Source organism: Phyllostomus hastatus, unplaced genomic scaffold, assembly GCF_019186645.2.
Source record: "Phyllostomus hastatus isolate PE091 unplaced genomic scaffold, TTU_PhHast_1.1 phas_contig_38, whole genome shotgun sequence".
Lineage (NCBI taxonomy): Eukaryota > Metazoa > Chordata > Mammalia > Chiroptera > Phyllostomidae > Phyllostomus > Phyllostomus hastatus.
Genome location: NW_025333869.1, coordinates 18,153,387 through 18,180,612, shown reverse-complemented (window position 1 = coordinate 18,180,612; position 27,226 = coordinate 18,153,387). Strand labels below are relative to the sequence as shown.

The 27,226-nt window shown below is 52.9% G+C and overlaps 1 protein-coding gene across 7 annotated transcripts in view; it reads left to right on the top strand.

Moving 5' to 3' along the window:
• The window catches only part of ZMIZ1 (zinc finger MIZ-type containing 1), a 227,258-nt gene that overhangs the window by 140,329 nt on the left and 59,703 nt on the right, over positions 1 to 27,226 (top strand). Inside the window, exon 1 of one of the 7 annotated variants that reach the window (XM_045841879.1) lies at positions 19,347 to 19,539. The exons of 5 other annotated variants lie outside the window; for them this stretch is intronic. The gene's annotated coding sequence lies outside the window, so the exon portion shown is untranslated. Of the gene's footprint in view, positions 1 to 19,346; positions 19,540 to 19,908; positions 20,296 to 27,226 lie in introns of those variants that run through there. One more of the 7 variants, XM_045841878.1, reaches the window with a different exon arrangement.

Below are 27,226 nucleotides of genomic sequence, written 5' to 3'. Positions count from 1 at the left end.
AGGTCAGGTCTGCTCAGGAAAGGACTCTGGATTTCATCATCAGGCCCTGGGAACCGACTCACATTCAGCTCCATGTAATAGATGAGACCTGTTCATGTCCTCACCGCCTGCCAGTTCAGTACTGTTGGAGAGGCCACTGTGGCTCTTAACAGCATGGCTGTTTTATAGAGAAGGAAACCGAGGCTCCAGACAGGGAAGAGTCAGACTCAGGTCGCATGGCTTCCGGGGCTGGAGGCAGGACTTAGACCTCTAGATGGTAAGTTCTGGAGCACAGGGCCTTCCCCCTTCTGAGTGACCCTGAGTGAGCAGGTGGGGTAGGTGGCCCTGGGCCAGTAGCCCCTGGCTCCACCCCCCTCCTCCAGCTTCCTGAGGGCTGAGGCCTGGGATCCAATGGCCTCACTCTGCTCTTGGAGAACAAGAACGTGACAGAGGGTTTGTGGACACATCATTCCCAGGCTAAGGAATTGGGGGAAGGGGTGGTACGATGGTCCCTGGGGTGTCTAGCATTTAACAGTGAGGAGGGCACAGTGCCATGGAAGAATGACAGAGGGCATATTTAGAAATAGCTTCTAGGCCCCGGAAGAGGTTGCTGAGTATTTCAGTGGCCACTCCACCTCCATAGAAAACATGCGTTCCCAAGAAATGCTTATGACATTAATTTTCCTAGAAGATTCAGTATGACCTCAATCAGGTACAGATACATATAAAACATATATTTATTTAGGTATAGGAAACAGAAAGTAGAGGGAATATATGAAATGTCAACTTATAAATAATGAATCTCTCTGGGTCAGGTGCAGTGACTTCATCTCCCACATTTTCTTCAGGGAGCACAGATCTGTTTTTAAGCAGAAGCAGTGAAGGTCACTGTGGGTTCTTTTGGTGTCTGGCGGGAGTTGACAGGGTGGGGTGAGGCCAGAGTGCCCTTGCCTCCAGGCCGGCTCAGCAGTTTTCCCAGCTCAGCCCTCTCTGGTGCATGGAGAGCCCCAGAGGGCAGGCCTCTGCTGTTAGGGAGGCTGCTCTTCCTGTCTCCCTGTCTTCTGCAGGATTACCTCATCGTTGGCTCCCCCACATAGCCCAGCTGTGCAGGGACATTGCTGCCCGAGGCCCAGCTAGTGGATATCTGCTTTCCAGGCCTGTCCAAAACGAAAATAATGGGAGAGTCAGGCCTCAGCCCATGGCCAGGCTGAGGTTGGGTTGGGGGCCAGGACCCTGACAGGCAGGGCAGAACCCTCTCAAACTGAGGCTGCTTCTCTTACCTGGAGCCCGGGACCCCTCACCCTTGGTCACATGATTGGGACAGGGGTCTTTGAGGGATGGGGAGAGATTAATGAGGCACATGGTAGGGAAAGGCAAGGCTGCTGAAGTGATATGTCTGAATTTGGGTTCCCCCCAATGCAGACCCTGCAGTAAAGATTCCAGTGCAAATGATTTATTTAGGAGGATCCCAGAAAACACTGGTGGAGGGGCAGGGAAGTGAGACGGGGAAGGGAAGGAGATTGAGGAAAGGTGTCTTGCTAAATAATACCTGCTGTGAGCACCTGCAAGGAGCTCTGGGAGATCAAGTGGAACATGTCCTCCTCAGTGAGCCTGAGAGGCAAGGACCAGGAGGTATTTGTCCAGCATCTGCCACCCAGAATTAGTTGAGGGCTGCTTGGGGTTGGGGCATGGATGCGCCTATCATACTTGCCTCAGCTAAGACACCTGAAGAGGCACAACACACACACAGTTAACAGAGAGCACAATGAAGCCCTCGGGGCCAGCAAGGAGTTGCTCCCCCACCCCCATCCCCATCCACAGCAGGCATTTGCCTCCCATCCTCCTTATCCTGCCATTTTCCTGCTGATAGTGTGATCATATTCTTCGTATTGTTACACACTCATTTTGACTTCAAGATGGGAATTTTAAAAAGGAACTCTATATATTACATCACTACCATGACTGGCAGACCAGTCTCCCTTGCCACATTTAGAAACTGTCAAAACAAACACAATAGAGACCACCCTGTACAAGGTGGAGTTCCAGGTGCCTGTTCCACAGCTACGGCCTGGACTAGCTTTCCTCCAGTTAAAGGGGTGATGGGGCTGCAAGAGACTGAGACTCCCCTCCTTGAAATAGCAGCATCCCAGACATGGGAAGAGAGCTGAGGTGGCAGTGGTTTTCTCACCAGGTCCCACGACCACCCATGCCATGTCGGAGGCCACATCCCCTAGCCCACACCTGAGGGTGCCTCACTCAAAGAGGACTGAACTGATGAGGCCGTGAGGGCCTGGGGGCCACCCTCCACCTCCATCCCCCTGTGCAGGCCATGCCCTGCCCAACATCACTTTCTTCCATGGTCCAACGCACCAAATCTATTCTCTACCTTCACAGCAGCAGGAAGAATGATGAGGTCACAGCCATAAGAATGCCTCTCGAAATAAAAAAATGTATATTAAAAAGGAATTCTTAAGGCAAAAAATGATTAGTGCCTTGGGCAAGGCTGATTCCATGCTTGCACAGGGGCTATAAGCACGCCACACACAGTTGCTACTCTCAGGGTTTAAAATCAACGAAGGCCCCCATTCTGTGGGGGAGAAATGACAGTCAGCCTCCACACAGCACAGCCCTTCACATGGCCTTCCTTGTCCAGACTCCTGAGATCTCCAAGGCAAGCTGATTCCCATTTAAAGAGGAGGAGACTGAGGCTCTGGAGGCTGGGGTGGTGGCCCCAGGAGAGGTAGAAGTGGGACCAGGACTCTGGCTTTCCCTGCTTCTCTGCAGGTCTGCCCCAGGAGCTGACAGCCTCTGGGGAGATGTAAGGCCACAGGGTTATCACCATACTGGCACCCAGGTTGTCACCCTGCAGCCAGAGTGTTACTTTGGCCACCCAGCCCAAAGGTTCCTCCGGGACAGAGGTCCAGCCAAAACAGTCCTCTCTAACCCAGGGTGCTTTGCAGATGCCATGCTGCCCCTGAGAAGTTAATAAAGCCATCGGCAGCAATTAATTCTGCAGAGCAAAGAGCCAGGTAAGAGGATTAAGGAAGCCAGAGCTTTGGTTTTAAGATGAAGCTTAGCATTCTCACCCCCAGAGGAGGGATTTCATGGGATTCAAGGGCGTGAGAGTGAAATGGAGCAGGGCCTTGGCAGAGAGTGGGTGTGGTGATTCTGGAACTTTTTAAGCAAGCACTGCAAGCCACAGCCTTGTAAATACCTTCTGGGTTAGACAGACAGACAGGAATTCACGACGGTGCAGGTATCATCAGTCTTGCCTATTTAGACTTACAGGGCCAGGGCATCTGGCTTAGGAAAAAGTCTGACGATGATAGCAAATATTTATCAGCATTTTTTTTTGGTACCAGGCGCTGTGTGGAGCATCCATGCACTCATGTACCCCACATGATGGTCCCAGATCCATGTCTCCCCTTATCACAGATGAGGAAACCAGGTTTTAGGAAGACCGAGTAATTTGATCAAGGCCACTTGGCTACAAAGAGCGAGAATTGTGATTCAAACAAGAATATCTGACCTTGAACTCATAAGCTGCCCCTTAACAAGCAGGTTGAAATGAAGTCCTGGGAAAGGCATGTTAATGGCTCGAGAGAGCTTGTCATGAACACCTGAATTGCTTGCAGGTGGAGATCATAAGTACGGCATTTAATGATGATTTGTCCTTGTTGGTAGGTCAGACACCCACCCATCTTTGAGCTCACTCCTTACTCATGGTCCCGTGGATGGTGAGTAGCTGAGCCTGGCACAGAGTAAGCATTCAGTACACTTCAGCTGTTACTGCCGTGATTTCCTAGTCCGGCCCCAATTTCAAATACATTTTCCAGAAACCATTCAGCTATTTCACAGAAAGGAGTAGTACTGATCATTAAAAACATGCACTCTGGAGCAGCTTGCCTGGGTGTGAATCCCACTCAGCCCTCCACGTGCCATCTGTGTGACCTTGGAAAAGTCACTTAACTTCTTCCCCACAATTGCTTCATTTGATAAAAGGCAATACTAATAACACCTATGTCATAGACATAAGTGAATTAACATATATACAGGCCTAGAATGAGGCCTGGTACATAGTAAGTGCTATATATATGTTAATAATCCTTCCCACTTATTGGCATTCAGACTTCCTTGGGATGCCTGTCATACATGAAGGTAGCCAAAAGCCCTGAGCTTGATGCTGTGTCATGGCTTGAGGTTTGGAAAATAGAGAACCTGTGCGTGTAGGTAGAGCCAGCATAATACCAACCACATTCACCTCCAAGTGAGCAGGACATGTGCAGGATCCTATTAACTCAGGCAGGGCACAGCCCCTTCCTGAGGCTCCTGGGCCAGAAGCCCAAGGTGGTGTCCAAGACAGCAGAGGCTCACGTGGGTTTGGAGCACGTCTCCTTTCCCCCAAGAAAAGGAGGCAGGAGGTCTGCAGGAGTGGGGATCTGAGATCTGAGGGAGGCTGGATGGGGTGAGCAGCACCCTGTCTATACCTTGGGCTGAGGAAATTTGAGGGTTTCTGTCTCACCAAGTCTCCCAGCAACCCTTCCCAAAATTCTTTCAAGAGAGAAAGTAATATTTAAAGTGCTGTTTATTGAGCTCCACCTCCATGTTAGGCATATGCTGGATATGTGATGAACATCAGCACTGACACAACGGCCAACCCATTTTATAGATTGGAAAACTGACCCACAAAGAGGTTTATTAACCTGCCAAAAGTAACTCAAATCCTTTGTGCAATAAGGCAAGGGACGAGTGAATAGATGGCTCTGAACGATGGCTTTAGGCATGGCTGGGACTGAAGAGGAGAGGGCAAGAAGCAAGAGACTGAGGGAGGAAGGGTGTGGACCAGGACGGAAAGGCCCACCCCAACTCCAACAACTTGCTCCTTCTTCTGCACACTGTGGGTCTCAGACTGCGGGCCCCCAGCTTTGCTGACCTCCACAATTTCAGTGGCCCTCAGGAGGTCCACTAGGATAGGGCTGGTCCCAGGACATGCACAATGAAGATCTGGAAGCCAGAATGGGGGCAGTAGGGGAAAGTGGCCCAAGCTCAGGATCAGGCTGACCTAGTCTCAACTTAGCTCCATCACTTCCATGCCATGTGTGACTGTGGCCACGCCTTCCAGCCTCTTGCAAAATGATGAGTACAACCTGGCATCTCAAAAGGGCTTTGTACATAATCATTCTGATTATTAAGTCCTGCCTTATCATACAGGCTCTGAGACCTACTGGCTGTGTGGCTTTATGCAAATCACTTCTCCAAGCTTGGAGTCCAGTGCATCTAGAATCCAAGTCTGGCTGAAGAGACAGCAATTCTGTTTCCGTGGCAACCCAGCTGCCTCTCAGGGGACTATCTGGATCACGTCACCCTGGCAAGGTGCTGCCCAGGCAACCAGGTGTTTGTGTTTTGCAGTGGAAGCTCTGCACAATGTAATTCCCCCCACTGGGGATAAGGTGGTGGCTAGTCAGGTGGCTAGAAGGAAGCTTGGCCACCTAGGCCATACCTTAGGCCAGGGGTGCCAAACTCATTTTCACCAGGAGCCACATCAGCCTCAAAAGAGATTGCCTTTCGAGGGCTGAATATAATTTCAACTCCTTAACAATTAAGGAGTAGTTACCTTAGGCCCTTTAAAGGCAACCTTGAGGCTGATGTGGCCCCCGGTGAAAATGAGTTTGACACCCCTGCTTTAGGCCATGCCTGCTGCCCTTGCTATTTCTGGGCCCAAGGAGAAACAGACCCCAGGGCTTGGGAACTCTGGCCAATGATTTTCTTTGAGAAGCTATTAACAGTTGCTTCATTATATTCCTAGGCACATTTCCTGGCTTGTTGAGGCTGGCCAGGTGGGAAACGATGCCTGGGGCTGGACTCCTGTAGATAATTCCAGAGGACCTAGTTTCACCTGTTTGAGATGAAGAGCCACTATTGTCTCTAGCAGGAAACAGGAATTACTTCGGGAAGGGGAGCAATGGGGGCGGGGTGGGGCAGGGGATTAGGAGTCAGCCTTTGAAACAGGCACATAATTATAATAACAGGAGAAATTCGGTGAAAAGGATAAACTAATTCACCCCTTCAGCCGTGGTGCATGGGCACTTGTTTATGTGCAGATGTGGTGATTGGCACTTAGGTAACCCTAGACTGTCTGTGCCCTCAAGGAGCTCACAGACCTGGATGTGCTCAGGGAAAAATACAAAGTCAACGGACCCACATCAGCAAAGTGGGGGAGCTAAAGAAAAGGGGGACCTCCTGGGGCCAGCCACTTCTAGCAGGAAGCCCCCCATCCAGATGGGATTGGAAAAATGAGGGATAATTCATGGATAGCCATTGGTCTGCCATCGCTTTGCATAGGAGAGCCCCTTGACTCTGAAAACCGCCCACAGGGGAGAGCTCTGTTTCCTTTTCCAGAGAGGAAAACTGAGGCTCAGAAAAGTGAAGCCCATGCACAGGGTCTCAGCTGGGCCGGGTAAGAACTGGGTCCCTCTGCCTCTACAGTGCTGCTCTCCTGGTGGGCTGGCAGCCAGGGGAGGCTCCATTTCCTGGAAGCCGAAGACCACTGTAAGCTGAGTGAAACAGTCCTCTGCCTCTGTTCTTCAGTCTTTTTCTCTCTCTTCCACTCTCTCCCTCCCCATTTCTCTCCTCCCTCCTCCCTCCCTCTCTTTCCTTCTCTCTCCTTCATTGCCTTTGTCTCCCCTGTCCTTTGGGACTGCAGCCCCACAAACCATTGGTCACACTGGCTGCAGCTCAGCTCTGCCCTGCAGTCACCTGCATCCTCTAGCCCTAGCCTCACTGTCTCCAGATGCCCCCCTTCTGCCCCAGCTCAGGCCTGGGCTATGCCCCAGAAATGCCTGCTGCTGTTTTGTGCTGCCCCCTCCTGAGCACCCTCAGCCGAGGAAGTGACATAATTGCATGTATTGCCATTTTCTCCAGGCTCCATGTGGTCTTAAGCCCGCTCTCAGATGTGTGCCCCAGATGTTTAGAATCACTTCCTCCCAATTAAGCGTCTGCTGGGAGGCTAGGAGGCAAGGGGCCCCATGTGTAAAGGACTCATGTCTGTGCAGACGGACTTGAGAGAGAAAATGGAAACTCGCCCTCCCTGTGCACAGACAGGAGGAGGAAATGGGTGTGCTGTTGAGCTCCACGGGGAAGCTGAGAAGCTAGAAAATGTGGCTAAATATCCCGTCTGCTTGGCCGTGAGCCGCTGTGGAAGAGAGGCTCCTGGGTGTCCTCCAGGGAGAGATTGGTGTGCCCGCCCCCCAGGACTCTTGCATTTGGTTCTTCTCCCACCCCAACAGAGAAAGAACTGTGAGAGGAGAAAAATGAGAGGAGGAGAAAGGCACTGCCCCGCTGAACAGAGAGAAGAGGGAGTTTGGAGGTGGCCTCACAGGTCGGGTCTATTTCCCCCAAGGCACTGGTGTCCTGCTCCAGTCAGGGCTAGACCTTGGGGTCCCGACATCTCTCCTTGTGCAGAAGAGGCTGCCTCAGCTCGGTATCACAGTCACCCAACGTGCACACCTCCAGAAGCTGATACAAAGAGCAGTGGCATCCAGGAGGAAGACATTGGGTGGGTCTAGAGCATCAGAGAGCCCAGCACCCCAAACAGGACAGCCACTGTGCAGGGGACCACCTGAAACCACACAAGACACTAGTCCAGAACTCCCAGGGCTTCCAATTCTGCAAGATGACTCCTGAGGTTTTTTATGTTGTTGATCATCTCTTGTTTAAGACCCAGGCTGGCCCATCCTGCTGTGACTGACTGCTGTTGGCTCTCAGGTGGCCAGTGGAAGCGTGGGACTTAAATCATTGAGGACCAAGGCAGAGACGGAGGGAGCCATGCCTGCTCAGGGGAGGAAGGGTCAGTCAGTGGAGGATATGGGACTGTGTCATCTTCACTGAATACAGAAAGCAGCCTCATGCCATCTCAGTGGGGGAAGATTGGTACTGAGGAACACCCAAATGGGGCTGGGGGCGGTGCGGGGGGACAGGGCCCTTTGAGGTGTAGACATCACCTGTATGGCAAGTGTCCAGCTGTGGAGGTAGGCCACACTGGGCTTGGTTTCAAGCTGTGTGGCTTTAGGTAACTGACATTGCCTCTCTGAGCTTCATCTGTGGCAGGAAATGGAGCTAACCGCACCTCCTCCCAGGGTTGTTGGTGTTGAGGATTAGATGGGATGATGTGAGGAAAGCTGTGTGTTGTGATGCCACATTCCAGCCACGGAGGCAAAACTGACAGGTAGAGAGTACCCACCCACCAAAACCATCCACTGTGTGAGAAGGAAGGCCGGTGTGGGCAGGGGGATACCATGTGCTGGAGAGGAAAGCAGAAGCAGGGGACAGTGCCCCTTTGGAGAACATGAGGTATATAATAAATATAATAGTAAACATCTATAGTAGTATTGTTTTCATTGCAACTATTACTCTCTGACGTGGATGTCAGAGTGCAGAGGGCCTTTCAGGATTATCTGGCCCAACTCCCTATTTTCACGAGAGGAGATTGGCATCTGTCATTGTGCCATGGTGGGCTGGCATGATAAAATTCTCACCACTAATACTCTTTCCATTACTACTACTAGTTCTGGTACTCCCAGGACAGCTACTATTACTCTGGTACTACCATTATTAATACTACGCGCAAAACTTTCAATACTTCCATTATTCTACTATACCTCCTAATTGATTAAGGAGTTAACTTGTATTGAATCCTGACTCTTCCAGATGCTGGGCAAAATACTACATATACATCCTCTCCTTTCGTCTTGACAAAAATAGTAAGAAAAAACGGAGACTCAGAGAGGTTAATCATTTGCTTAAGGCCACACAGCTAGCAAGTGGCAGGGCTGGAATTAAACCCACGAAGTCCTGCTCTAGACCGGCACAGGCAGGAGGCTTCACAAGTCCTGTGTATCTGGATGGATGGAGGCCTGATGCATTCTGGAAGCAGGGGCTGCCTTGTGAATTAGCCCAATGGGCAGCTGCCTTTGTGGAAGGATCTAATCATCTCTGTCCTGCCTTGTCTCATGAGCCCTGAAATCCCACTATTCACGTGATTTTCTTTGGATTAAAGTACTTTTCCTTCTGTAAGTTAGCCTTGTTCTTTCACTTTGTCATTTGAGGACAGCACAGTGAGGGCAGTAAGGCCAGGTCCCAATTTGGACAGGCCTAGCTTCCAGCCCTGGCTCTTTGCAAGCTGGGTTATCCCTGGGCCTGTCCCTTCGCCTCCCAACAGTGGGATCTTGTATCTGCAGCCCCGGCTCAGGGTCTCAGAGTGGACCTCCTGTCTATCCACTGTGGAGGCCAGCATGTGCAGAGGTATGTCTGCCCTGCAGATTTCCCCCATTTCTTGGGGGAAATGACCTTAGCAGAAAGGCTCGAAGGGGAAAATCTGCCCAGATAGGAGGGTGGAGAAAGGTATTCCAGGCAGAGAGGAAAATATGTGCAAAGGCCCCAGGTGCAAAAGGAATGTGGATGCAAATTTCCTCTCTTCCTCTTCTGACTCTTTGTCCCTGTGCAAGAACCTTCTCTCTGAACCTCAGTTTCCTCACCTTCAGAATGGGAATAGTGACACCAGCATGTCAAGCACCAAGGAGGCTAAGGGATATGAAGGTACCGTACCTAGCACTGCTTCTCTGAATGCTTGGGCGATCTGGAGACTGCCTCCTGGCTCCCAACCACCCCAACACCGGCGGTCTCTGTCAGTACTGGTTGTTCCTCAGTGCAATTAGGTAATTAGGCCAAATTCAATTACACACCACACTCCCGGGTCTGTCTGGGGCCCGAGGGGGGTATGGGCTCCCCTTGCTGAGGGGGACCAGCATTCCCATGGCTGCAGCTTTCTACCATGCCTCCCAGAATGCTGCCTGCATCCTAAATGAAGAAACTGAGTCAGGGAAGGGGCAATGCTGCTTGGCCCTAAACCATAACATCCTAAGGGCTGAGATTCTCAAGACTTATTTTTTCCCTGCTTAAGAGGCCCAACCCAGGCTGCTGCCCATAGTTTGTCCCACCTTTTGATTCATCAAGGGTTTCTGGCTCCTTATCCCCTAGAAAGACCCCCAGATTGGTGGGGTGGTAGGGTTTGGCTTCCCTGCTACCCTTGGATTTGTGACAGCTTCCCTTCCCAACTGCAAGCTGACCCCCAGCCACTCTTCAACTATGACTGGCATGTGGGTTTTGGGGAAGAGCCTATCTCCAGGAAAGGTGGGCAAACTAGGGATTATAAATGCCTTTAAGGGACTCGCTGGAGGCATCCAGATAGCAGCAACCCAGGTTCAGGTTAGCAGAAGGATTCTTGCAGAGACAATGCATGAGAATCCCAGGACCTTGAATGCCAATCTAAGGAACACAAACTTGAATTTGAAACTTATTCCGACAGCACTGGAGAGCCGTGGATGGTTTTAGACAAGGGAATGACATGGTCAGGTTTGTCTTTTAGAAAGCCTCAGCAGATAGAGGAGGGACCAGGGTCAGGGGCAGAGAAAACAGTTCGGAGGCTATTTCAGGTACCCAGACAAGAGACTGATAGGGCAGAATTGTGCTGTGTGTAGAGGGAAAGGGGTGGATGTTGACTGTCTGGTGATGCCCATTGCCCATGCCCCTCCTCAGGCCGCCCATGGACTGGGCCTTAGAAGCTCATTTGGTGACATGGAGTTGTTTTATGTTTGACTCTTGAGTTATTGGTTCTGAAGGTGAAACACAGCACCTTTCTGGGTGGAGGGAGTCTTAACTTTGGATTCATTTAATTCAAAAATGAAAGTGTTGTAATAGGGTGTTTATTTCTAATCACAAAAATAATATATACTCCTTGTAAACAATTAAGAATATTATAGCCCTGGCTGGGTGGCTTATTTGGTTGGAGCATCGTGCCATACACCAGAAAGTTGCAGGTTCGACCCCTGGTCAAGACACATACCAAGGCTGCAGTTTTGATCCCCAGTTAGAGCTCATTCAAGAAGCAACAGATCAGTGTTTCTCTCTACATAGCTTCTCTCTCTCTCTCTCCCTGCCTCTCCCCTTTCATTCTCTCTAAAATCAATAAATTATCCTTGGGTGAAGATTTATTTAAAAAGAATATTATAAAGAAAATAAACAATAGTGGGAATCCCCCTACCATAGGATAACAACTTGGTGAATACCCCGTTGGTCAACAAACATTTGTGGAGCACCTATGCGTCAGGTGCAGAGCCACCAGGGATATGGCAGTGATCAAAACAGACAAATCCATGCCTTTTTGGAGCCCACAGTGTACCAAAAATGATATGCCTACATGTAAACTGCCAATAAGTTTACAAGAACGGGACCATAGTTGGCTTCTTTGTCTTAAGAGGATTGTGTGTATTGTAAGCATCTTGTTTGGCCTGCTCCAGCCTCTGTAGGAAGTCAGTGGGGGTCAGCTCAGTAGTGACACTTCTTGGGGCCTTCTCAGCCAGACTTGGGGAGACCAGAGCCCCCAGCAGCAGAGGGAGATCCAGCATCTGCACTAGGTGCCTTCACTGGGTGGGGAACTATAGCCCAGAGAGAGACAGTGCTCTGCTTTTGGTCACACAGCAAGCCCCCAAGTCTCTCTTCCAGGCAGCATCTCTCTCAGTTCGGGACTTGGCATCGTCAGTCAGAGGAGTGTGCTCTTCCTACCTGCCAAGTTCAGCTCTGCAGATCCTAATTTCAACATTGGGCCTCCCAGTCCTCGCCCTGCCCTGGTGGCTGCTTTGGATTTTCCCCAGTCAGACATTCCTGCATGGCCTGTCTGCTCAAGTCCAAACAAATCCCCTAGGGGTGGGAGAGACCTGGGACCACACCGGGGAGTAAAGGAAGCCACTAGATCCCTGGGCTGCCATAGGCTGGGAGCAAGAAGCTGGAAGCGGGTAAGCATCTCACACGGGGCTTTCAGAAAAGTGGGGAGGGGGGTGCACCAGATGATGGATTTCTGGTGAACTATAATGGGCTTGGGAAGTTCATTAAACTGCTCTGCTGCTGCCCAGAACATACTGAGGTGCTTAGGCATGCTTCTCAGCCACCCTTCCTCTGCTCTTACCTGTCATAGCACCTCAAAGCAGAAAGGGACTCAGAAGTCATAAGCCTACTGGTGCAGGATTCCTCCTACAACTAGCCACTCTTAGCTTATACACCTCGAGTGACAAGGTGCTGACCACTACCCCTGGACAGCCCTGACTGTCAGAAGCTCTCTTCTCCTTTAGAACCCAAGTCAGATGCCTCCATCCATCCTCCTGATGTATGTGACTCCCACTGTGGGTCAGGAAAGAAGCTGGAAGGTCCAGGGTCTTACCCCAACCTCCCTGTGAGGAGGAGAAGGAATAGAGTAGGGCAGTACTCCCCATCTGAATCCCGCCAGCTCCTAGAAAGAGGCAGTTGATGGACCCGAGCTCTTTAGAATAGTAAGCCCTCATATCTGTCTAGCACTTTACAGTTTGGAGAGCACGTTCTTAAGACTTGGAATGCAGCCCTGGGAGAGATGGCTTGAGGCTCTAGAACAACCCAGGAGTCCGGGATCTAGGTCTGAACCTACCACTGGTTTGCCATGTGACTGGTGGAAGCCCTGGCCCCTCTCTGATCCTCAGTTTCCTCTCTTGATAAATAAGACTAGGGCCTCATTGTACCAATGCTAAATAAGTTGATGGTTCCAAATGGGCAAGTAAAGGCTCTGTAGGGAAAGGTGCTGGACATAGTAGGCCTTGCAAGATTAGGGGCACACTGGAGTCAGATGGTTGCTGGTACAGCCTGTCTTCAGCCCTGCCAGGCCCTAAGCCCCCAAGCCTGCATTCAGCCTTGGGTCAGATTGTGTGTGTGTGTGTGTGTGTGTGTGTGTGTGTGGCCTTAAATCCTTCCCACACCTAAGCCCCATTTCTTCCTCTACAAAGTGCACAGCATCCTCCTGGGGCCTGCGTAAGCCTCTATCTAGGGAGCGTCAGGAGTAGAATTCAGCTGCCCCAGTCCAGACAGGCAGTGTGCTGCACAGCCAGGCAGGCAGTGAGACAAACATACAGCTTCAACAGGAAAGGAAATTGCCTTTCCAACTGTGGGGAGCTTATGTGAGTCCAACCCTGGGGCTGTCCGGAAGCCCCTGTCAAAGCTGTGTCCTGGGAGAAGCAATAAAACCCCAGGACTGCTGAGGCATGGACATTCGAGCTGCCTTGCCTGTCCCTTGCCTTCAAAGGCAACTCCAGAAATCAATGGGGAAAGATTCATTAGAGGCCTGGGTAGTGAGCTCTGCACCACCTCCAGCAGCCCCTTTGTTAGCCAGCCTGAACTTCCTATCTGAGCAGGCTGCCTCCACTGAGAAACAACCTGTGTTCTTCTAGACAGCAGGTTGGGGACCTTGTCTCTGGGTGGGCAGGCAGGGGGAGACAGGCATACGTACCCTACTACTTACTCATTCACTCCCTGACTCCCTCACTGATTTAGGCAGCTGGTCGTTGTTTCATTCATACAGCAAATACACGTTTGCCTGGCTTGTGCTAGATACTGTCGATATAACTTGTACAGAAGGGACAAAAGTCACTGTTGACAGGGAGCTTGGCTTCCAGGAAGGAAGACAGAGTGAACAAGAGAGAGAATTGACATACAGCAGTCAAAAATGCAAAGGGGAGACCTGAATCAGGAAAGAGTTGTGGGAAGTGTCAGGAGGGGCTGCAGTTTGAGGCAAGTGTGGCCGACAAGGCTTCTCTGAGAAGTGTCATCTGAGGGCAGGCCTGCAGGAGGTGGGAAGTGCGCCAGCTACCTGGAGAAGAGCTGCCTGGCAAACCCCTGAGGGTGCATCTGAGGCGCTGGAAGCCAGAAGGACAGTAAGGCTGGAGCAGAGTAAACCAAAGGGAGGAAACGAGGTCAGGGAGGTGACACGGACCAGGTCACGTGGGGTCTTGTGGGTCATAAGTACTTGGGTTTTTTCACCGACTGAGCCAGAGCCACTGGAGGAAAAGGATTTAAGCAGAGGAGGCTGTACAGCAACTTCTGTTTTAACAGCATCACCATCTGTATTCATTGCTAGGGCTTCCATAACAAAGAATCACAGACCTGCAAGCTTAAACCACAGAAATAAAATGTATTGTGTCACTGTTCCAGGGGCCGGAAGTCCAGGATCAAGGTGTCACATTGGCACGACCATAGCACTGAAGGCTCTAGGGAAGGGTCTATTCCAGGTCCCTGTCCTAGCTTCTGGTAGTTCCCTGACATGTTGCTCCAGTCTTCACATGACATTCTCCCCGTGTCTATATTTCTGCTTTTTATAAGTCTACCAGTCACATGGGATTAGGGCCCACCCTAATGACTACATCCTACTTCCAAATAATGTCACATTCACAGGCACTGGGTGTTAGGATTTCAGCATCTTTTGGGGGACACAGTTCAACACCACGGCCTCCCAGCCTGCTGAGAATCATCACTGTTATATTATCTTCTCTCATTCTCCCTAGGACCCAGTGTTAGGTATCCTCACTCCCATGTTACAAAAGAGGAGGCAGAAAGGCTCAGGAAGCCTGAGTGACTTCTTGTTCAGGGCCACCAGCTAGTCAGTACTCGTTTTCTGAGTCCCAGCCTCCAAATCCAGGCTTGTCCTCTCCTTCCACAGCTCTTTAGCTTCTGGGGACATGGGCAGTTCCTGATCGACTCTGGCTCCTGCCTGCCAGCTTCTCTGCCCACAAGACACCCCAGTGGCTGAGTGGCTGGGGGTATCCTAGTGCCATAGGCAGACAGCCTCGGGGCTGGCCACCTTCCCTGCCGCGCACACAGAGCAGCAGGCAGCTCTTGAAGACTGAAACCACCATAGTGACCATTTTGTGCCTGGTTCCTGGGCTCCCTCCCCCCAGCCTCTCTCCTTCAGCCTGGGAGGAGGCTTTCCTGGATTCCCAATAATCTTGCAATCACAGGGCTTCTCAAAGGTGCCAAAAGGAGGTGGGAGCAGGGGTGGGTTTTGTTTTCTTAATGAAATGATTATAAGATTTGGGCAGAAGCCAAATGCAGACATCTGAGAATGCAGTCACAGTTTGGGATGAGGACCCTCCTAGTAGATAAATCCAGGAATGTCTCCTCCACCATGTCCCTGAGCCCACCTCAGGTGGAGCTCCAGCCGACCCAAAATGTCAGGTGGATGTTAAACATAAAAAAGAAACATAAAGAAAGAAATGATTTCAGTGTATGTAATGTGGTATGCTGAAAAGAACACAAAACGAGAGGGGTCCCAGCTCTTTCCACAGCTCTAACTCCCTATGTGACTTGGACCGTCTCTCTCCTCTGGAACTTGGAGTCCCATCTTAGAAACAGAGTATGACAGTTACCAGCACACTTACAGTGAGATTGCTGGGTAGTTTGAACCCATCGGCAGGTTGTCTAAACCTCTCTGCTCCTCTCTGTTGTTGTTGTCTCTGGAACAGAAACAATAATCACACCTTATCTGACAGGACTGTTGGTGAGGATGGTGTGTTGACACTTGGAATGTGCCTGTACCTGTGCCAGGCAACCAGCAAGCACTCTGTTACTCTGAGCTGCACGTTACTGCAGACAGGGGAGAGGCCTGGGTCCAGCTTGGGGCCCCAGCTCTGTTTCCCAAGTGAGAGTGTGCCCTCCTGCTGTCCCTGTGTGTGGGCAGGGTTTTGAGTACTGGTGGGGACCCTTGCACTGGCCAGGAGCTGAATCCCAACTGTGACTTCCTTCTTCAAGAATATACATGTAGAAGTGAGGAGGTTGACCAGGGGTGGAAGGAAAAGGGACAGAGGGAATATCGTTATCAGTAGACACAGGAATTTATACCTGTCCCTTCAGAGGTGAGAAGATAGGAGTCCCAGAACGAGTCCCTGGAGGCAGAGCCCTGAGTCAACACACACCCAGTGCAGCTGCTTGTGCTAGCAATGTGACAGCTGCGGCAGGGCCTGTTACCCTCAGTGCATGTGTCCCTTCATTGACACACTCCTGCCCTGTACTCCCTTCCAGGCATCCTGAAAAGGACCAGTTGGGTGAAGGCAGATGGCCCAGGGCCTGCGCTCATCCCAGTCACACTCACCAGCAGACCTGCCCAGGGCCTTCCTGCCTACCTCACTCTCCCTCGGAGTGCTGGAGCCTGCATGGGTTCCATTTCTGAGTCCTTGGGACCTTTGCTGAGACCTACTGGATCAGCAAGGCCTGAATCAGGAAGAGGTGGCTGGAAGAGCCACCTCTTAAGTTCATTGTCCTGCCTCTTTTCAGTCTCGGGGGAGACTGGAGCTTGAATTTAGTGTGTCTCTAGGCTCCCACCACACAAAGCTCTGGGGGTGACCCAGCCCTGAGCTACTTTCAACCCCAGGGTGACCTACATACTAGGTGGCTTTGCTTTTTTTCTCCTTACTGGCCTGGGCTGTTTGTTCAGGGTCTGGGAGCTCCATCCCTCTGTAAGTGAGCTGGGGATCCTGTAGGAGGCTTCTCGGGCACCCCAGACCCAACCCTGGCAGGTCCCGCCTTCCATGGCCTGGTTAGTCCTTCAGAGGTGGGTTCTGCATGAAAGGCTTCCCCAGCCAAGGCTTCCCCAGCCAAGGAAGCATCCTTTCTCCCACACCCTCCTGCCTTCCTGGCTGCAGTATTGTGATTTATTAGTGGCCCCTCCTCACCAGGGCCCATGGCAGGAGTTCAAACACCCGCAAGAAAATGCCACCCGCTATTGATCCTGGAGTCGGGCTTCCCGAGCTCTCGCGGGCATTCATCAGGGAGCCAGGGGCTGCAGCTCTCCCTTTTTTCTTCCTTTCTTCTGCCTCCCAAGCCATTCCCCCGGGCTGGGCCCCCCCTTGCCGAGGTCACTCAGGGAGCTCTGGGAGTGACTGAGCGCAGAGGTGGAGCCCTCCTTTGTCTGCCGCCCCTTTCCTGTAGATCTTTATCAAAGCAGGCGCCCAGGGGGTGGAGCAGACCACTTTGGGCCCCAGGCCTTTGAGCAAATCTTTGGAAGTTAGAAGAGTGGAATTGGAATGTGAAGTCTGTAGGGAGAAGCCATTCTGAAGCAGGAACTGGTTGGAGTACCCGGATTTCCTTAGACTCCGGAGTGTAGTGTTAATAAGAGATGGCGGGAGAGAGCCTTGAAGAGGGCCTGAGCCTGACTTGAAATTAGCATGTGAAAAACCCTAGCTTTGGCTGGTTAATGGATGCTTGAAAACAATTTGTTTTCCTAATTATGTAAATGTGCTAGTGGAGTGTATTTACTGGGGTGGGGCGGGGTTACCTGGGGAAAGTCAAAACTGTAAATACTAGGCCAGAGCAGCTTAAACATTAGAATAGCAATGATATCTCCTACTCCACCCTAGAGCTTCTCTCTGAGTGGTCCCCAGAAGGTGGGGGAGGAGACTGGTGGAGCTATGTTCTTAGTTTCCCAAGCAGAACCCCTGGTTGGTGTCCCTCTGGTGTAAATCTCTGCTCAATTCCAGTGCAAATGCTGGCTCAACTTATAGGAGTGGTTTTTCCGAACTCAGTGTCTGGGGCTGCCCACAAAGTACCAATACTTACAGGATATTTCAAGAATGAACCTGGGAGTTCCAAACATTTGGGTCTTTGGTGGCTGAGAAGGCACTAAGGATGATGAGGTCACCATTGTGAAGTTCCATTGTAGCACAAAACTCCTGGGAGGGGAGGATCCAGGAGAAAAGTGGTCTAAGGTCTCAAGGTCTTGGCTGTTTGGATTCTGTATAATTGAAGCTTGAGCCCTGGCATTATGTTGAAACCAAATGAATGTTAGAAACCAGGTCTGAGGGACATCCACCTCAGTATTTTCTTTTGAAAGGTAGGCCAAATTGTTGTGGCCATCTGTTTTCTGGGTGTTGGGGCAGAGCCCTGGGCTTTGGAGTATGTTGTCTTGGGTATCTGCAATGGAGACCAGGCCAACCAAAAAGAGAAAGATGGGAGAGTCCTCACTGGGCCTCAGGGCTTCTCCCTCATGGGATCTCAAACCCTTGCTTGGGAGGACAGGGCCCCACTGAATGTCTCAGTGAATAAATGGTTGTCCTCAAGGAAGCCACTCTAATCCAAGATGTGGAAAGTCCTTAGATGAGGTGAGATGAGCAAAGCCTGGACTTTGTGCAGAGCAGAGGAGTCCTTCTTTTCCTGGTGGCCCTGAGCTTGGCCCCTCAGGAAGGGGATGCCAATTAATCTCTCTTGCAGGAAGCCAGTTCTTGTCCAAAAGGCAGCAAGTTATAAAGTCTGAATTAATCCATTTAACCAGCTCCTCAGAGGGAAAGCCCTATGACAACTGCATTGCCAAATGCCAACCCCAAAAGTGATATTTCAAGTGTCAGTGGGTGGGATTAGAGCCTGCTAACTGTTTGTGTCAGACGAGGAGCAGGAGCAATTTCTAGATAAGTGATTTGTCTCAGCCACTCCAGAGAGGGCAGTACAAAAGACAGGACAGTTTAGGGGCCAGCCAGAAGCTCAGACTGAAAAGGGTGGGCTAATCCTGGATTGAAGTTAGAAGCAATGTCAAAGGCTAGTGGACCTGATCAATTCCCCTGATGGCAAGGAGAGCAGTGCAGGGCACTCCAACATCGAGATTTAAGAACGGTTCTGGCTACCTTTTTTAGGATGAATGACGGGGCCCCAACAACATTTCTAATTGTTTGGGGCAGTTAGGTCACCATCAAGAAACTTTCACTGGCAGGTGGGCGGGGCTGGTGGGGGGGGCTATAAAATATAGTTTCTTCCAAGAGAATGATAGTGATGGGAAGTGGCCACGAAAGAGGGAGAGGTGAAGAACCCTTTAGGGTAGGGCAGCGGGTGGGCTCCCATGGGGGTGTCTGCGGTGCAGAGAGGTATATGTGAGGTAAGCTCAGCTCAGTGCCAGGAGGCCATGCAACAGACCTGCTGTAAGGAAAAGGCCGCGGCCACCACAGGATGCTCTGTCAGGAAGGCAGCAGCTCCCGGGGTGGGGCGGGGCCACGCAGCGGCTGCCCCCCCCCCCCCGCCCCCAGCTTCCCCGTCACCACTGGCTCCACGGCACAGGAACTCTCCGAAGTCAAGGAGCTCAAGTGTACTTGCACCCGCTCACCCTGTCCCAGGCTTCACACTCGGGGATCCCAGGGGTGGTAGGTGCCCCTATGCCTGAGAAGATGCCGTGCTGCCTCCCTTTTCCGCCCCTAGCCTATTCCTAAAATCCTTTAAACTGAGGTTGCTATCTGGACACCCCAGTTGTGCCCCGCCTCCTCCCCTCCCTACCCTACCCCTAGGACACTGCAGCCTCCAGGCCAAGTCCCTCCTCCACCCCCACCGGGCGGGGACCCTGATTAGCATAACCACTTGGGAAGATTCGCCCGGGGGCGGGAGATACCCGAAGTCATCCCCACCAGCGCCTACCTGGCGGCCCCCTCGGGCGACAGCGCTCTGGGAGCCCCACTTACACAAGTGTTACTTCCAATTAATTGCCTACGTGGGGGAGGGAAGGGGGCTGGTTGCCGCCCCCGCCCGGAGGCTGGAGCGCCGCTGGTCGGGAGGTGCGTTCTCTCGGCGGCGTGCACCAGCACCACCCCTGCGTGCAAGTTTGAAATGTGAGCTGCCTCCGATTCATACTCGCTCTTGCTCCCTCGCAGCGAAGTGGCTGGGCTGGCGGTCTGTGCGCAAGTGAGTGCAGGCGGCGGACTGGGGGCGGGGTGCAGGCAACAAGGCTTACGGGGCGGGTAGGGTGCACACGAACCGGGGCTCCCTAGAGACGCCGAGGCAGGTCTGCTAGCCTTTCATCTTCCTCCCGCGCTCCTCCTCCCTCCCCTCCCCCCGCCGCGGCGCGCCCGGCCTCCCTCGAGCCCCTAAGCCCCACGCGGGCGCACGCAGGGTGGGTGGTCGTGCCCGAGGTGTCTGGGTCGTACTGCGCAGGGCGCAGGCCTTGTGAAGTTTTCCTGGCGCGCCTCTTGCGCCCCCGCCCCCCCCCCCGCGCGCCCCCGGCCCATCCCCGTCCCCGGAGGGCTGTCGCTTGTGCCCGGGCGCGCGGCTGGCTGCCTCCTCGGCGGCGGCGGCCCCATTAGCAGAGCCTCCGCCTGTGATTGGCTTCGCCCGGGAAGCTGGAGACGGGCGATGAATAATTGATGTGTGCGGTGCGGTAGCCGGACCGCGGCGGCGGTGGCGGGCAGCAGCGAGCGGGAGCCGGAGCGCCCTCGGAGCGGGCAGCGCCAGGCGAGCGGGCTCCGCGGCTGCTGGGCCCCCGCGCCGCTGCCGCCGCCGACCCGGCGCGGAGCGGGGATGCAGGCGGCGCCCGCTGCCTGCGTGCAGCCTTTGTTCGGCGCTGGCTGAACCCTGCCCGGAGTCGCTCGCCGCGGCCGCCCCTGGCCTGGCCCCAGCCCACTGCGGGCGCCAGGGCGAGACCGCGGCCAGTGCAACTTCCAGGTAAATGCGCGACTGAAGGGGTCGGGTCCGGGTCGCCTGTGGGCCAGGGAGGGCTCCCTCCGGGAGCTGGGATGAGTGTGCGTGCCTGTGTGTGACAGAGGAGGACCGGTGCATTGTGGGTAGCGCTGTGTGCTGCATGGTGTCAGCCCAGGGCTTGGCCGTGAGAGTGGCACCGGCGTGCACCGGGCCCTTCTGTGCACCCACGGAAGGGGCCCTCATTTCTCCTCAGGGCCGGGGCCAGGGTGCTTCCCACACTCTCTCCGCGAAGGTCAAGTGTTGGCTCTCCAGCAGACATTTTACCAGGCTCAGTCCTCAATAGGTTCCTATGCAAAAATAAGAATGGCCAGGAAGCCTTCCGCGGAGGCCGCAGTCTAGGGGTCCTTAACTTCAAGCTGTTCCTTTGTCAGGATGCAGCCCTAATGTTGAAAGCACCCCCCCCCCAACCTCCCCCCTCCCCAGGCCAAGGCGTGGGGTAGCTGGTGATAACCACCATTGCGGCAGGGCGCTCTTTGGAGAGGTAGTAGGTGCAAACCAGACTTCTGACAAGTGTTTGCTAGGATGCCGGCTGGAGGAGGAAAGGGACCGGTTTGCACTAGAGAGCAGGAAGGGGCCTTTCTGGGGTGCTTGACACCAGGCTGTAAAGGTCTTTAAAGACTTTGGAGACTGGGTTTCTCAGAGCGCTGCCCTGGGGTTAAAAGGAGAGTTTAGCACGTGGTTTTGGTGTTGGGATCTTATAAACCTTGTTCCCCATGGCACTATTAGGTCCCAGGTCATGGATCTAACTGGAAACTAGATTGGGGGAGATAGGAGAGGTCAGGGATTTGACTTTCTCTGCCCTAACCCTTTGCACCAATGGAGGGAGGTGGCACCTCTGTAGATGAGCTTCAGGAGACTTTCATTCTCAGGGTGGGAGGCCAGATTCTCTGCCCTTGATGATCAAGTTGAATGGCCAGGTCAGCACTGGGCATGGCTGGTGGCTCCTCTAGCAGGAAGGTTTTGTGAGGCAACTGGCAAGCACTTGGTGGCAGAGTGCTTCTTAACAGCCAATCCTTGAGAGTGGGCCACAGAGTGGGTCAGAAATCTGGCGGGGAAGTGAGTTGGAGTGAGGAAGGTGGCACCACCCTGAAATCAGTGTGACCCCAGATGGGATATAGGGACTTAGGTCCCTCCAATTCTGGGGCTCTGCACATGAAGCTCCTCTTCATCCAGTACAGAGCAAAAGGCCCTGTCCCATGGTGTGTGTAGGAGGGTAGGGGTGCAGTGAGTCTTGGGGTCCACGTGGCTGCTAATATGCCTCTTCCCTTTTTGTATGTATTAGCCAGGCTGTGACTACCCTCCAGCTAGCTGGATTCAAGTCCCCTCCTGAGCTATTTTTAACCTGAACTTCCTTAGTGAGAAACCACCAAACAGCTATGCTTTGGTGAGAATCTGGGTCTCTACCGGAAGCAGCAGCCTGCACAGAGTTTGAGACTTGCTTCATAATGCTATCCCCTGCATAGCCTCCCCAGCCACCAGAACCACTTCACCTGTCTCTTACCTCTTGGTTCTTACCACAGCCTGTGCACTTAGGACTCGGGAGCCCCACTTTCAAATGGGAAAACTGATCACCCTGTAAGGAATGGAGAAAGCCAATTATCACCGCAACTGGAGCCAGGCCTTGACTATGAGCTCCATGAAGGCAGGGGCCATATGTTACTTATCACTGTCTACTCCAGTGCCAACCACAGTGCCTGGCAGGTAGTAGATACTCAATGACTGCTGAGTGACTGGCTGGGCGGAAAGCTGGTCCAGTGCTGAGTTCCCTGTTGGAGTGGGGAGGTGATGGAGAGATTGAAAGACCGCTTCTGGATTTAAGACAGTGTTGCCTGAGAAGTAGGAGCTGAGGCCCTGCTCAGTCCCTGGGAACTTTAAGATGAGCCCCTAGTTTGGCATCAGCCAGTCAGACTGAGAGAGCCACTCCCACAGATATTCAACCAAAGTCCTGCCTGGGAGCTTCCTGAGGGTTCTTTCTGGGTCACACCTCAGAGAGTAAGGATGACAGAGCTGTGTCTAGAACTATGCAGTCCAGTATGGTAGACACTAGCCACATTTCAAATGTTCAACAGCCACATGTGGCTAGTGGCTACCAGATTGGGCAGCTCAGATTATAAGGTGTTCCTACTGTGGCAGAAAGTTCCACCGGACAGCTTTGGCCTAGAACAATGGAGATTTAGGACAGAAGTGAGCTGAGGACACTAGTCCAAGAGCCCACAGGTGTGACAGTGCAGGATGAGTCCGTTTGATTAAGTCACCTTCCATTTTTTTAGCACTTTATTTTGACAGCCTCCCAGTGAAGGGAGTATAGATAAGCCAGGTTCTCCTGTTTAGCCCAGGAGCAAGCTGAGGTTTGGTTTTGCCCAAGGTCACCCAGGAAGTGGCATGAGCCCCAGGTTTCCGACTACTGCCAGGCCTCTGCCACCCAGTAGAGGTCAGCCAGGGGGCAAGGGTGGGCAGCCTTCCCAAGAGCAGCCTCAGACCTCCCTCAGGACTCTCTTGGTGCCCGGTAGGCGTCAGTCTTTGTGAAGTCATTCATCGATTGGGCGGGAGAGCCAGCTCAGTCCCAGGTCCCTGGGAACAGAGAGTTCTGTGCTGGCAGAGCTGGAAGAAGAGGGAGAGAGGCTCTCTGGGTGAGGGAGGTGTTTACCTAGATCAACGCAGCTTTGGTCCTGAGGGAGAGACTGGCTCTTCCCCGCAGGGAAGCACTGTGTTGGTGGGCCTTTGACCAGGTTCGTGAACACCACCCCAGAGAGAGGCATGCAGACCCCAACTCAAGGGGGGGAAGAATTTGGGGACATTTGCTCCCACCCTGCCAGGGCCTGCTGCCCCTCATGTTGTGGGCCTTCACTGTGCCACACTTGCCCCAGAAACCTCAGCTGCAGGAGGAAACTCTCCAGGGCCTGGCAGGGAAGCAGCAGCCTCACGAGGGAGCCTGCTGAGGGAAAAACAAGGCCCCTACCCTCGAAGCACTTCCCGCTTCTCAGGGAGCTACCTCCTGGGTCACTAACCACAGGCAGGAAAGGACAGTCCGCCCACTGCCTAGATGGGATGGAGGGACTTCTGGCCCCAAGGTCACACAGCAGTGCAGGCCTGAATGAAGCTAATGTGCTTTCATGGTACACTCTGAAAATTCCATTCCTTAATCTGCCATTTTGAACTTGAAATCATGTAAGATTTAATTGTGCCTGGCTTCAGTTTCCTGCTCCAGCGTGAGGTGAGATCACTTTGTCTCTGGCCTTGCCTTTGTGTTCTGAGGTGCCCACCTCCACCCTGTATCAGGCCTCACTGCAGCTTCCAGCTCTCCATGGCCCTGAGCTAACTGAAGGGAGATGTCTGACTAGGGGGTGGCTCTCTGCCAAGAATCCCAGCACAGCTGAAAGTGGGCCTTTAAGACCCATGCAGTGGAGCTTGAGAGATGAGAGGACCATTGATGCACTCGCAGGTTCCCAGGCTCGAGTGTGGTAGGGGTGGTGTCCAAGGCCCCTGATCACTGTGCCTTTCCCTGAAGTCAGGGTGGGCTTCTCTGGGGATGCCCACAAGCCCTCTTGTTCCTCAGAGTCTGATTTGTCCCGTGTGCCCTTCAAAACTAACTGACCCCCACTGTCTAGACCAGTAGGCTGGGCCTGCCAAGCAGTCTGCTGCCCTCTGGCCTGAGCAGGCTCAGGAGGTGGGCCCTTACCTCCCTCTCAGTAGCCAGGGCACCAACTCCTGCTTGGAGGCAACTGCAGGGGCCTCTCCAAGCCCTTCCAACCCTGCTGGTTTCTCCCACTGCCCCCTCCCACCATGGGGCAAGACCAGACTTTATGAGTGCCCAAGCCCAGCTTGGGACAGTAGTGGGTACTTCGTGTGAGTGTGTGTGTGTGATGAATTAGGGGCTTTAGCCAGGACACCCACATTCCAGGAGGCAAAGGCTCCCCAATCACCTTGGGGACTCAGTAGTTCTGGGGCAAGTCCCAGCCTCTGTGCTCTGGCTTTGGTTTCACAAAGCTTGCCTGGATAGTTCTGACACTATTCGTGGAAACATGGCTCTCAGGGCCCAGCCCTCAAGTGATCATATCTGTGATCTGCTACCAAATTAGTGTGTGACCTTTGGCAAGTCACTTCCCCTTTGGGGGCCTCTGTTCTCATCTCTGTACTGAGAGCGTTGCTGTGTTCTCATCTGTAAAAGGGAGACTGTACTCCAGGAGTTCAGCTACTCATCTCATGCTAGGGAAAGTGTGTAGTGGGGGACCAAAGACAGAAGGAGTCTTGGCCCTGCCTTGGGGTGCTACCACCAGTGTTTGAGGATCCAGTGGGAAATACTAAGGTGCAGCAGGGCAAGGAGAATTGAATGAGCGGAGGCCCACACTCAGCACCCTAAGAGCTGTAGAAAGAAAAGGGGAAAATGGTGACTTGCAGGCTAGAGTAGCCTGCAGCTCCTCCCAGGTGGAACTTGATTTTGGAAATGGGTAGGATTTGGGTGGGGGGACCTGTTGATGCAAAGGCTGGGAAATCAGAAGTGTGGCACTTCAGAAGAAGGGAGGATGTCCCTCCAGATGATATCACAGAGGTGAATGTGGGAAGTAGAGCCATTGTTGAAAGTCCAGTGTGGACCACAGATTTTATCCCCGGGACAGTGGGAGCCACAGAGGCCACTGGCCTCCTAGGGCTTCTAGGAGTGGGATGCTGCTGAGTTGTAGGCAGGAATGGGGCAGGGAAGTGGAGGAGCCGTTCGAGGTTGGAGTCCTGCTGCGGGAATGCCCCTGCCGCTGCTGACGCAATGGAAAGCCTGTCTTGTTGCAGGGTTCCTGTTTTGCGGTTGCCCATGGTGGGGGGGCAAGAGCAGCCAGTTCTTCTGAGGAGCTCCGGGAACTTGGTGGAACTTGTCCAGACCTCCCCTTGGCGCCCTCTGCTCTCTCCTAGAAAAAAAGGCTGTATTTGTGGAGTCTGTCCCCAGTTTCTCAAGGGTTACAGCTAGACCCCAGAGGTTTAAAATCAGTGTGGGCAGTTCCAGGGGGCTGGGATTAGAGGTGAGAGGGGACAGCCTCTGGGCCTGTAGAGTTTGGCCTCACACCCTTTTAGTGCTTCCTTGGTCAGAGCCTGGGGTGGCTGGAGATTTATAGGAACCCTCTCCCCCTCCTAAGGGTGTAATCTGGTTGGTGGATTCACAGTGTGCAAAGATTTAACAGGGTCTGGTTCAGCCCCTATGTGTAGGAAGGAGAGCTGTGAAAATTGAGGGGGGAGGCTGCTTCAGAGATGAGGGGGAAAGGAGCCATTCTTTTTGTTCCTCCCCGTCTTACCTGCTTCCAGGTATCACCCCCAGGAGCCTTTCCTGGTCCCCCACACCCAGCACACACACAGACACGGGACCCTGTCCCCCTTAACATCATCAGTCTGTTTTATGTGGTTACTTGCCCACCCAGGTGTTGGCCCCATTGGATATGAGTAGTGGGACACTGCCTCCATGACTTGTCTTAGTGCTGAGTGCTCCATAAATGTCTCTTAAATGACCACCCCAGGACATAGGTGCATCACAGCAAAGGCAGTCACCCAGGAAGAAATGCAGAGGCCCAAGTTCTTGGCCACTCTGGCTTTCCAAATTGGCCATGTGACATGCAGGAGCCCTCCTTGGGACCCCACCTATAGGAAGCACTGGCTTTACTGTGCTGCCCTATATAGCCACTAGCCACATGTGGCTGTTTAAATGTATATTAGTAAAAATTAAATGAAATTAAAATTTCAGTTCCACAATATCACACTAGCCACATTTCAGGTTTTCGGTAGCCCCATGAGACAGCACAGGGGTTGAACATTTCTGTCATCACAGAAAGTTCTGTTGATAGCCCTGCACCCAAGGTTCTGAGGAAGGGCCCTTGGAGCTCTGTCAGCATGGTTCTGGAGGGAGTCAGGGTCCTGGGCCTGAAAGAGGGAGCACTCGGCCGGCCTCCCCACTAGCTGCTCCAGTGGCTGCTCCTACCCCCACCTCCACACACTGCACAGGGCCTGGACCCTCCTCCTGTCCTTTCTGCAGCACAAGGCCCTGAAGGACTTCTCTGCCCCATCCTCTGGGGCTCTTAAAATGGGGCCACCCAGTGTTTTTCCCAAGACAGTGTCGGGAGTAATTATGAAACCCACATCTGTCGTTTACTGGGTGACTGGTAAGTCACTTAACTTCTCTAACCCTCTTTCTGCTGGTCGATGAAATAGAACTGCTGATACCTACCTCTGACAGGCACAGTTGCAGTGGGGCATGAATGAGATGGGGCTGAGAGAACTCAGCTCAGTGTCTGGCACATAGTAATTGCTCAGCGATCGGCAGCTCTCATTACTAATCAGGTTGACTTGATTCTGCACAGCAAACACTTAGCTCCTAAACCAGCTGGGCTTTTGGTTTCACTTGAGTTCCTAAGCTTCTTACTTATCCCAGCTCCACTTCAAGCCTCAGTTTCCTTGTCTGTAAGATGCTTCTCTCAGTGTGTGTTGTGACCAGACAGACCTTGCTGTGTAGTGTGCAGGGCAGGCCACCCAGGGGCCTGTTTCCGTTCAGTGTGACTGTGACTGCTGTCGCAGGAGAGCCTGAGAAGGCCAGTAGGGGAGAGAGGGGTGTGAGTGTCCTTGTTCTGTCCTGATGAGAAGCTGTAGGTGCATCCCCCAGTGCAGCCGTCTGGGAGGTCCCAAAGTGTGTCCCAGCCCTGAAGGAAGTTCAAATGGGCCAGCACACACACCCACTTTCATTTCCCTCTTGAGGAAGTCTGCACTTTGGATTTCTGAAGCCCTCTGGTGACTCACACGAGAATGTCTCCCATGTGAATCCACAGAGTTTGTTAGGGTCTGTGGCCCCCAAATTGTATGGGGTACCTTTTTTGGATAGAGGGTCCACGAGCTGTGCCATGTTGCAGTGCTCTTGGGGTAAGGC